Source organism: Chrysochloris asiatica, unplaced genomic scaffold (assembly GCF_000296735.1).
Source record: "Chrysochloris asiatica unplaced genomic scaffold, ChrAsi1.0 scaffold00151, whole genome shotgun sequence".
In the NCBI taxonomy this organism is placed as follows: Eukaryota; Metazoa; Chordata; class Mammalia; order Afrosoricida; family Chrysochloridae; genus Chrysochloris; species Chrysochloris asiatica.
In genome coordinates, this window is record NW_006408669.1 from 7,710,021 (window position 1) to 7,722,904 (window position 12,884).

The window sequence follows — 12,884 nt, forward strand, 5'->3', positions numbered from 1 at the left end:
CTTATACTCAAGTCAGACACCATGGACATTGAAGGATTGCTTTTAAATTTGTAAATGACTATGATTTTAATTCGAGTTAATGAAGTCATTCCAACGTTTACTATTTTGCACCCTCTGCTGGAGAGAAAACAAAACAAAGAGAAAAAATACAACAGATGTGGAGAAGTGATTTGAGATATGAAGTGAAAGCTCTGGATTAGAAGAGCACTTGGCTAGTAAAAGTCTTGTATTTTGCAATTATATTGAGAGTATATTTCTATAATTCTCCCTGCATAAACAATATTTTATGAAAATTTAAATTTATAAGCATTAACCCAAAAATATTCCAGCGTGTAACTTGTAGAATGCATTTATCTGAAAAGTCCCTTGCAGAACTCCCCTGTGGGTAGAATTTTGAATCTATTTAGAGGAAATCCCATTGATAAGAATTCAAAATAACAAGAAAAGGAAATATTAAATATCTGAAGAATGGAAACTTAAGTGGCACTTTGCATTAAGAAAGCCACAAACTAGTAATTTCCAGTACTGCATTCCACAAAAGCGGTTGTCAGCTTATGCAGTACTTGAATTATAAGGAAACAAATATCTTTTTGTTAAAAAGATAGATTGAAATGCTGTAACCCCTTACAGTGAATTACTAAAGATGCTGATAAGAATATCCATTGTCATATACTTTCATTAACGGTTTCTACATAATGGTGATGACAGCCTAAAATTATTTCATGATATATATAAAACATAGTTCTGAATGCAAGAATACTTTTTAGAAGAAGGAATGAAGTAGCTACCTCTAAAATACTCCTCGACTCTTATTCTTAACAGATGAACAGTTTCAAAAGTGAAATTCTCATGTAGAATGACAAATGTTTTAAATGGAAGAATATTCCAATCAACCAGACCATCTTATTTCTAAAACAGTTTCCCTATGCATGCACAGTATCTGTGTGACTGTTCTCGTTTGTGTCAAATGCCATAAAACATTGTTCCAAGTGGTCAGATTTATCCTTTCCCCATACCTTTCTACTCTGAAATATTGAAGGAATATTTCAGCCACCTCTGCTGTTTCAGTAACCTCAGGAGTAACAGAAATGTGATATTTTCTAATTTGAGGTTATTTTTCAGGTCATCAATTCTATTTCCAAACATCTGACAGACTCTGGGGTTCTTAATTAGAATCTATCGATCATTGTCTTTAGGACTTCAATTTTCTCCTCAACTTGCAACAAGTTCAGAACCAAGCTTTCACAGGCCTTGTCTGTTGTTCTCTGAATCACATCTACTAGCACTTACTAAGCCAGTCTGGTATCATTTGAGAAGTAAAACACATATCCTCAGATGTTAAATAAAAAATAGAATGGTTTTATCTCCAGGGAACAAACGTGGAGTACAAAATACGATTCTGATATTTTCTGTCTCCCTCCTAGAAAAGATTACTCCCTTTCTCTCTTTCATTACATAAAGCCACATACTTAAAACTCTTACTTATAAAAATAAAACACCAATTATACAAAGTACTAATACAAACAAAATTACATTTCACTATTTTTGCTCTTGAATTTAGTGATACAGAAAACCCAAATATGTAAGCTTTGCAAATGTATACTTTCTAAATGGTGTTATAAGAATTCCTGGATAGCACAAATGGCAAATATTCAGGTATTCACTAAAACGGTAAAGGTTTAAATTTCACTCAGAGACACCTCAGAAGAAAGTTCTAGTGATCTCCTTCCAAAAGATCACAGCCCAGAAACCACTGTGATATGTAATCTCCCTGTGAAGCATACACCAACCAAATCCAACTCTTTGCTGTCAAGTCGCTTCTGCCCCATGGCGACCCTATCGGACATAGTAGAAGTACTCAAGAGGGATTTCAGAGCTGTGACTATCTCATTTTCCTGGCCGTCCAACAGACTCATCTTTCTCCCACGGAGTGATTGGTGCATTGGAAGCACTGACATTTCAGTTAACAGTCCAACACTGAACCTATTGTGTCGCCGGGGTTCCTTGTGAAGCATATTTGTTGTTGTTGTGAAGTGCCGTCAAGTCGGTTCCAACCCAAAGCGACCCTGGGGTTTCCGAGGAGCAGCTGGTGAACTTGAACCACCGACTTTGCAATTCAAATGGCTTTGCAGTCTGCTGCGTTAACCCACAGTGCAACACCAGGACTCTTGTGAAGCATATTCAGTAGCATAATTTAGGACCAACTCAATGCAACAATTGTTTTGTTTATTTCTTTCTGACTTTTTTGTTTTGTTTTATTAGTGTCATGGATAGGAATGCAAGAAAAAGAACCTCAAAGTTTTGTTCGCTGCATTTTCTATAAATTGTTGCTATGAGAAAGTTTCCTATAGTCTGGCCTTTCCAATTTTATCTTTCACCTTTAACAATTTAGGCTGTTATACCTTTGGTCTCTACAAAATGCCATGCTTGCCCCATTATTTATATATTATAAACTGTCTAAAATAGCTCTCTTCTTGTGTTTATCTTATAACATCAGACAATGACCAGCACATGTACAATAATGAACCACAGAACTTATTTTTATACATGTCGATATTAAGCAATCCCTCCCCCGCAAGAATAGAACTTCTTGTTGTTAAATGCTATAGAGTCGGTTCCGTCCCATTGGAGCTAGTGAGCTTCATGTTGTGGTTCAAACGACCTTGTAGTCAAGTGCTTTAACCCACAGTGCCACAGCAGGTCTCCAAGAATAGGACTAACATAAGAAAATAAATAATTCTGTCATGTGCTTGTCCTTTCATGTAGCCCTAGTGGCATAGTAGTTAAATGCTTGTCTGCTGAACAAAGCTTGGCACTTTAAACCCAACAACCAGTTTGTGGAAGAAAGATGTGGCAATCAATTTCCATAAAGATTTACAGCCATAGCAACTCTACGAGACAGTTCTACCCCCATAGTCCCATAGAGTTGTTATGAATCAGATCGACACAGGGCAATGGATTGGGTTTGTACTTCCAATACAAATTTGAAATATTTCCAGACCCAGATATCCATTTCAATTATCTTCCGAGGAAAATCTGTTCTATCCAATCGTACTCACAGTATTGATTGTTCCAATCCGTTTTCCTACCACAGAGAGAAAGATCTTAAGTAGAATATGTCTGCATCATTCTGGTTATCATGATGTTTTTTAATGAATGTTTTAACCTTTGTATTAGTCAAGGCCCTTTCAGTTGCAAGTAACAGAAACTACACTTACAAAGCTTAAGGTAAAAAAGTTGTTTATTTATTCATGAAGTAGCAGGGAGTGATTCTGGACTAGATCCCAGAATGGAAGGATGTATCTGAGACCATAGATGCTAAAAATGAAGACTTAGTGTTTCCTGTATTCTGCCTGTGTGTATCTGTTTCCAATCTGTGCATCTCTCTATAAAGCAGCAATGACCATTCCATGCAATAAGAAATGTAGCTGCCAAAACCAGCAGCAAAGAATTTCCCTGTCATTGTTAGATTATACAGGCAAGGTGTCTGATTGGTCCTGTTTTGATCCATGTACCCAAATTTTGGACCAGTCATAGCTTCTTGAAGATCTGCTCATTTGAACCATACACATTTTCTGTTTCTGTAGGTTCAAAATGGTCAAATATTGCCAGTTTTATATGGTTCAAGTGAAGGACCAGGCCTCGGTCACATGTTACATTTTTGACTAGGGGATCTTTTACGATGTCCTGAAAAAAGACGTGAGAAAGTTGACAGAGGCATTGCGGGTTAATGCGCTCAACTGCAAGGTTGCCTTGAACCGCAAAGTAGGCGGTTCAAGCTCACCATCCGCTCCTCGGAAACCCTATACAAGGTTACTGTGAGTTGGAACCAACTTGACAACACTTAACAACAACTAACAACACTACAATTTCAATAAAAGCATTTTATATACATTTAATAACTGAAGATTGATAATGTAGTCTTTATTTTATAAGTATTTAAAGCCTCACAATTTTCCTGAAATAACACAAACCTTATGTTTTCTACCCGAGACTCTTTTCCAGGTCTTCAACTCTATTTACAAGCATCTGAAAGGTTGTAGTGTTGTTTCAGTGTGGTTACAAATTGGGCTGCTAACCTCACTGAGGGTCAACTGTTTGAAATTACCAGCGGTTCTGCGGGAGAAAGATGAAATCTTTCTGCTCCTGTAAAGATGTACAGCCTCGGAAACCCTGTACAGAGTTGCTATGAGTCAGAACTGACTCCACGGCACAAAACCACCACCACCACCACCATTGTTGTTAAGTGCCATCGAGTCAGCACCGACTTATAGTGAACCCGTGTGGGGTTTGAGGATATGAATCTTTGTGGAGAAAGAAAGCCTCATCTTCCTCATGTGGAACACTTGTTAGACTTGAACCACCAACCTTGTTGCTCATAGTCCAGTGTTTATCCTAAAGAGCCGTGACCACGCTTCCTAATTACAAGAGGCAATACTCTATATTTTTTTTTGTTTTTTAAGTTTTTATTGTGAATTGAATGGTAGTTGACATGGGAGAACATTGGTTGTACACTCATCATTTTATTGCAATGATTACAATCTCCTTCATGCGTCATCGTTCCATAGTATTTGCTTCTGTTCCTTCTAGTTTTCTCTGTTGTTGTTGCTTTTCTTTCTTTAATTTTTTAAGGTGGATTTTGTTCTCAATTGTCATGTTTCATATGCTAAATTTCATAGCATATATGGAATTTTCTTTCTCAATTCTCAAATTTATCAAGAGCCATATTCTGAAATGTTTCCTATCTTCTTGTACAAAATCAGCATCCCTTATTAGAAGATGTTTTCTGTGCTGTTGTTGAGGGCCACTGAGTTGGTCCTTACTCACAAGTACAGGGTTTCCAAAGTGTGGCTGGGAGATTTGAACTACCGACCTTGTAGTTCAAGCCAACTTTGAGGTCCAGTGCATTATCCTGCAACATCACATTAGGACTCCTATTTGAAGATGAGTGCTCATTTATTTAAGATTCATTGTGGAAACTATTGCAGAAAACTTTCAGACAGTCCATAGGTATAAAACTGGTATTCTTGGATTTTGTAAGTTCAAAGAACAACAGAGGTCAGTGACAACGTCACTCCATTTAAATAAATTGCTTATGATTGAGCCTTGGGAAACTGCAAGGCCCAGATGTTTTTACTAACAGAAGTGGCAATTTGTTTGGCTTAACCTGTTAATCCATGAGGGAAATTTATGTCAAATGTTGCACTTGACTTCACAGAGGATAAAATTCAGGGTGATTCTGGGTGTAGGTCTAAAGTGGTATAGAAAAAGCTCCTCAGATGTTGATGAATACATTTGTTTTCTCAATTACTAAATCAGTGTTTTTTTTTTCGGGATGGTATTTTGTACTTGAGTACAACTATAGGTGAGCAAAGGATTGTTTTCCAGTGCATTCTAGTTATGAGCCTGAACTCATACTGTGGTTTTCAGACTTCCCTCAGAAAGCTGGGTGGGGCCAGATCAGATTTGTTCATTGTTTAGACCACAATACCTAATGCAGATCCTGGAATGTAAGAGATAATTGATACCATTGTATTATATAATGAACCGCATTATATGTAAATGTGTTTTATGCACATTCTGTTGGTAAAAATAATTGAACCTAAATATGGACACTTAGATTAGGTGACTGCCGTTTTGTTGATGACTTTGGTGAACAAGTTGTGAGATAGCACACCAGAAATTAGTTATGTTGCTGTTGTTAAGTGTCTTTGAGACAGCTCTGAATCATAGTGACCCTGTGAAGGCTTTCTGAGAAGCAGCTGATGGGTTTAAACCACCGACCTTGCAGTTCAAACTGACTTTGTGTTCTAGTACTTATCCTACAGATCCACAACAGGACTGCAGAAATATGTAGAGCAAAAAAAAAAAAAAAAAATCAGCTTAACGAAGGACCTGTTGGTGGTGGTAGTTATGTGCTGTGGAGTCAGTTCTGACTCATAACGACCATGTATAGGGTTTCCAAAGCTGTAAATCTTATTGGGAGCAGAAAGCCTTATCTCTCTCCTGTGGAATGACTGGTAGTTTCTAACTGCTGACCTTGAGATTATCAGCCTGACTAATATCCAGTATACTACAGAGCTCCTTAATGAAGGACCCAGAAATATCTGTTTTTCCATTTAAAAGATAAATGAAGTGAGAACCAAAGGGGTTAATGACCTGGTGTAAGATCCTACAGCTAGTGGGTAAGGACGAGGTTAAAAGTTCAGGATTCATGAATTCCACTCTAATGGTCTTCCCATAGTCAATTAAAAAAAAGAAAAAGAAAATGCTTTGGATCTCATTCTGTGTTAAAGTTAATAATCTTTCAAATGGATTGCAATGAACGAATGTAAAAGACCAAGTCAGAGTTTATCCCAGAACAATATTTTCCATTGAAAAGGTTATATAATCTCTGTTATAAAAGTGGTAGATTCCTCCAAGTTTAGTATTCTCAGCTGCAATACAAACCCACAGTGTCTGTAATACCTAACACATTGTCCCCATGGGACTTGGGAACAGGGATAACTGAAGAAATATGCTGATGCTCGTGTTGTTTGTTGCACTGTAATAAACTCCTTTTCTCTGACCCAGGAGTCTCATGTATTTTGCTAACATTTATGAACAGTAACAGAGTGATTTACTAGCTTTCAAGAAGGGTAAAAATGCAATCCTAGTTCTAAAAGATGTTTGTTAACTCCTCAACAATTTAGAGGAGATCTTAGAAAAAAAGGTAAGTCTTTGATTTTCAAAGTCCTTAAATTGGAGATTGCGCTTAATGCAGACCTGTTACATTTTAGTGCAATTTTTAATGAGGCAGAATATGTAAGAATATTATTAATGTTTGGTTTCCTTCTGTGAGTTGGTACAAAAATATCATTTGATTACTTGGGGATAATAATATATTATTAGTAGAAAAAGAATTTCTGTTCTGTGTGAGTGGATATTCATGTTGAATTTGTAATGTTGAATATACATCAGCAGTTTAATTTAGATATATGTAATTAGGGAATCTTTTTCTATTTTGCGTAATTATCTATACCATCAATACATATTCCCTAAAATATTTCAATTTCTATATTTTAAAATTATTTTTAGGACAATATTTTGAAATTCATGGGTAAGTATTATGTTTCATTAGTGTGAATGACTTGTTTTTAAGTTCCATCAAGTCAGTTCAGACACATAGCGACCATGTATAGGGTTTCTGAACAGCAGCTGGTGAGCTTGAGCTGTCAACCTTGCAGTCCAAATGACTTTGTAGTCTCTGACACATTAATCCACAGCACCCCATCAGGACTCCATGTGAAAGACTGGTGGTGGTGGGGGTGTGCCGTGGAGTCAGTTCCAACTCATAGCGACCTTGTATAGGGTTTCCAAGGCTGTAAATTTTTACAGGAGCAGAAAGCCTTGTCTTTATCCCGTGGAACCGCTGGTAGTTTCGAACTGCTAACTTTGAGGTTAGCAGCTCGACTCATAACCACTACACTATCAGAGCTCCGTATGTGAAAGACTACAGATATGCTGTTGTATTTCTTTTCAAATGTTTTGTTGTTGCTGTTGAAAATATGCAAAAGACAATGTACATTAAGTCAACAGTTGTTTGTTTTTTCAGTCAACAGTTTTTACATGTAAATTTCAGTGACACTGATTACATTCTTCAAATTGTATAACCAGTTTCATCCTCCTATTAACATAAACTCACTACCTCCAAAGATTCATTAATGTATTTCTTTTAAAAGTTGTCATTTTAACTCCTTGTGCTGAACTCGCAAAAATTCTGATATTCATACTCCAAAGGAATGAGTACTTAGTTGAGGGAATTGTAAAAGATAAGAAATCTCAAATAAAATCTCTCCCTGGTAGCGTAATGGTTACGAATCGGGCTGCGAACCTTAAGGTCAGAGGTTCAAAACTACCAGCCGCTCCGCGGGAGAAAGATGAGGCTTTCTACTCCTGTAAAGATTTACACCCTCAGAAACCCTGTACAGGGTCGCCATGGGTCGGAACCGACTCGACAGCCCTTACTACAACAACAACAAACATTGGAAGGGACTCTTGGTGTGGTATTATGGGTTAACCACTGGGCTGTGAGCCACAAGGTTGGAGGTTCAAACTCACCAGTCACTCCTTGGAAACCCTATACAGGGTTGCTATGAGTCGCACCTGACTTAACGGACTTAATAACAACAAAAACAGCCAATAAACATTAGAAATAAGAGAATATTCCAGAAGGAAACAACAGGATGAGATGGTTCAACGCAAGTTTTGTGCCCTTTGGTCAGGCAGTTGCTTCAGTCTTGCAAAAAAAAGATATTTTCTCTACCAACCAGAGGCCTACATGCCACGGCTGCTATCGCTGCCTTGTCTCTAGTGATTCCTGAGAAGTTCAGCATATTTACGAGTACTTCACACTAAGATTAAGAAAGGTGTGCAACAGGGTTGTATTCTTTCACCATACCTATTCAATCTGTATGCTGAGCAAATAATCTGAGAAGCTGGGTTACATGAAGAAAAACGTGGCATCAGGCTTGGAGAAAGATTCCTTAACAACCTACGATATGCATGTGATACAACATTGCTTGCTGAAAGTGAAAAGGACTTAAAACATTTACTGATGAAGATCAAAGAGCACAGCCTTCAGTATGGATTGCATCTCAATCCTTCCCACTGGACCAATAAACAACATTCTTGTCAACAGAGAAAAGATTGAAGCTATCAAGGACTTCATTCTTCTTGGATCAACTGTCAACATTCATGGAATCAGCAGTCAAGAAATCAAATGACGCATTGTATTAGGCAAATCTGTTGCACAAGACCTTTTTAAAGTGTTGAAGAGCAAAGATGTCAGATTGAGGACTAAGGTGCGCCTGAAGCAAGCCATGGAATTTTCAATAATCTTATAAGCATGTGAAAGGTGGACAGTGAATAAGAAAACACTGTAGAATAATAGATGAATTTGAGTTATGGTGTTGGAGGAGAATATTGAAAGTGTCATGGGTTGCCAAAAGTACCAACAGATCTGTGTTGGAAGGAGTGCAGCCACAGTGCTCTTTGGAGGCCAGGATGGCCAAACTTCGCCTCTCATACTTCAGACATATTATCAGGAGGGACCAGTCACTGGACAAGGATATCATGTTTGGTGAGGTGGAGGGTCAGAGATAAAGAGGAAGACTCCCCAGCAAGATGGATTGGCAAAGTGGCAGCATCAGTGGGCTCAAGCGTGGCAACAGTTGTGAGATTGGCCTATGACGGGGCAGTGTTTCGTTCTGTTGTGCATAGTGTTGCTATGAGTCAGTACTTATTTGATGGCACCTAATAACAACAACAACACTAACATCAATGAGCAGAAATAGCCTTTTGTCATCAATGCCATTAAGGTGTAGGGTAAAGATATGCTCGTGTGGTACATGGACCTCACCAAGAGAGCAGGAGAGGCCACTGAGGGTGAGGTGGGGCGTGTAATCACCACTATGCAGAATCCACACCAGGACAAGGTTCCTGACTGGTTCCTGAAGAGACAGAAAAACGTGAAAGATGGCAAATACAGGTCCTGGCCAACGGTCTGGCCGACAAGCTCCCTGAAGACCCGGAGTCACTTCCGGACCTTCGTGTTTGAGACCAGGACACCAAAACCACTGACCACTGTGGCCATACCGTGGGTGTGTCCAAGGAGAAATAAAACTCAAGGCATCATCTATTATTAATAAATCATTTATATACTTTCAAAAAAAAAAAAAGAGATTTTTTTCTTTGTGCTTTGCCCTATAATAGCCCATCATATCCTGTGGTATTACTAAAAAAAAAAAAAGTTCAGGAAGTGTTGATTTCTGTATAGGCAAAAACCATGATAATGTAGCTGAATTTTTTTATTTATTAAATGTTTTTAATAACTGTTAAGACGCTTTATCTAGAAGGCTGAGTAAAAGACAAACATTATTTTTCTTAACTGTATCTTTTAATATTACAGATGCTGAAGCCAGATTGTCAGTAAACTTATTTTAAAAGCAAACTAATTTCTAGATAAAAGTCATTTAATATTCTGCATATTTTTTTAACCTCTGCATGTGAAATCTTACATGAATGAACATTTCACTGATTAACTGTGGAAGAGTGATTTATTCTACCTCACACTTAACCGTCTGAATATAATCATTCCATTAGTGGTAACAAATCACCTGAAGAGCCGTTCCTGCTAGAATATCGCCTCACAATCTGGAATGAAGCTTTGAATACTACTTTCAGATCTGTCCCCCTCTATCATGCGGCAATGAACCTGTAGAATAATTTACTTCCCATCTGCCTTTATTTCTTTTCCTGTCGATTTCGCACTTTCTTTCTCACTTTCACTGTGGCCGTATATGTTCTCTATCCAAATTCCTTTCTTTTTTACCACTTTCAGACTTGGGTAACTGATTTTCAACAAGACACCACACTTAAAGATCCTGCTCTCGTTAACTTAATTCTTTCTCTCTATCCCTTTTTGTCTCCATTTACTGCCCCTCATGACTTAGCTGTTTTTGTCACTTGAATTTGTGCTTTGAAGCAATTATTTTCCAGAACTTTTCTGCCTTTTGGTTTTGTTTTGTTTTCCCTGTAGGTGAACAATATAGGTTAACCCTTTAGAAGTTGATAAAAAAAATACACACTGCAACCTTGTCTGAATTGGACATTGTAAATGACAGTCACATACCTCTGCACTTTTTTTTGTTTTTCCATAATCGAGCTTTTATTATTATTTTTTCTCCCTTTCAACTTTGTCAGTGCTAACTAGCAAATGGCATAATAATATTTGAATCTAAATCTATTGAAGAAGACAGGCGATTTAATAACAGCTTTTTAAATTTCAGTAGGAGTTATGATCAATTTGAAGAAAAACTTATACAGTGTGACATAATATGTGGGATTTAGATCAAATTCTAGGCGGTATAGCATAATGACTAAGATATGAATTAAGTCTCACCAGATAACTCTAAACTTCACTCTTCATTGATCCATAAACTTGAGCAGATAGATGGAATATGTACATATGGAGTGTCTGTATGGAATGTATATGAGGGTAAGTCATAAAGGATAGCTACTTGAGATCTGATTCATACAGCCATGGATTTATCCTAATCAAAATGTGTTTAAACATGTCTCTGTGATCCGTGGATGGCTGCAGACAACATGTGTCAGTAATACACTTGTCTTAATCTCATTAGGGTGCTTTCCAAAAGATTCATTCAAAATAGCTGCTTCAGAAGAAAGAACAAAGAGTTAAGGTGACTGTTTTAGGGGTCCAATAGGGTAATCCTGATAGACTGGGACATGATTTGAGTCGTAAGAGGATACCAAAAGTACCATTTTGACATGGTGTTAATTGAAGAGCTCAGAATTGTTCAGGAAAGGGCTTGTTATTGTTGTTTGGTGCCAACGAATTGGCATCAACTCATAGTGACCCAATGCACAACAGAACAAAACACTGCCCAATCCCATGACAACCTCACAATTGTTGCTTCATTTGAACCCATTGCTACCGCCACTGTGCCAGTTATAACCTATCTTGTTGGTGATCTTCCTATTTTTCTCCAACCCTCGACTTTACCAAACATAATATCCTTATTCAGGGAGTGGTCCCTACTGATAATATGTCTAAAGTATGAGAGATGAAGTCTGGCCATCCTGGCTTCCAAGAAGCATTCTGACTGTGCTGTTTCCAACACAGATCTGTTTGTTCTTTTGGCAGTCCATGGTACTTTTAATATTTTCCTCTAATACCATAACTCAAAAGCAGCAATTCTTCTATGGTCTTCCTTATTCACTGTCCAGCTTTCACATGCATATGAGGTTATTGAAAATACCATGGTTTGGGGCAGATGTACCTTAGTCCTCAAACTGACATTTTTGCTTTTCAACACTCTAAAGTGGCTTTATGCAGTAGATTTGCCTAATGCAATATATTGTTTGATTTCTTGACTGCTGCTTCCGTGAGTGTTGATAGATGATCAGAACAAAAAGAAGTCTTTGAAAACTGAAATCTTTTCTCCATTTATATGGATGTTATTTATTGGTCCAATGGTGAGGATTTTCTTTTATTTACATTGAGGTGCAACCCATACTGAAGGCTGTGGTCTTTGATCTTCATCACTAAGCATTTTAAATCCTCTTCACTTTCAGCAAGCATGTTTATATCATCTGTGTATCGCAGATTGTTAATAAAGTCTTCCTTCAATCCTGATGCCACGTTTTTCCTCATGTAATCCATCTTCTTGGATTATTTGCTCAACATACAGATTTAATAAGTATGGTGATAGAATACTAACCCTGGTGCACACCTTGCCTAATTTTAAACCTTTTGGTGTTGCCGTGTTGTGTTCAAACTGCCTCTTAGTGTATGTATAGGTTCCTCATGAGCACAGTTATTTCGGAGTACTCATTCTACACAATGTTGTCCATAGTTTGTCATGATTCACACAATCCAAAGTCTTTGCATAGTCAGTGAAGCACAGATAAACCTCTGTCTGTTAATCTCTGCTTTCAAACAAGATCCATCTGATGTCATATCCCTCATTCCACGTTCTCTTCTGAATCTAGTTTGAACCTTTGAAAGTTCTCTGTTGTTGACAGAGAACTTTCAAAGAGTTTGCATTATCTCTAGCAAGATTTTCTTTCTTTTTTTTTTTTTCTTAAGTGTTTTATTCTGAATAATGTGATAGTTTACATGGGAGAACATTAGTTTTACATTCATTCTATCGTATATCATCTCATTGCCAAGGTTACAATCCCCTCCATGCATCATGAACCAACCAAAGGGCATACCCTGCAATCCTTCCCTGTACCCTCCAGGTCTTCAGCACACAGTCGCTCTCCCTCTCTGGATCCAAAGTCCCCAGCTGCTCCATCGCTCCACGTCATCATCTCTG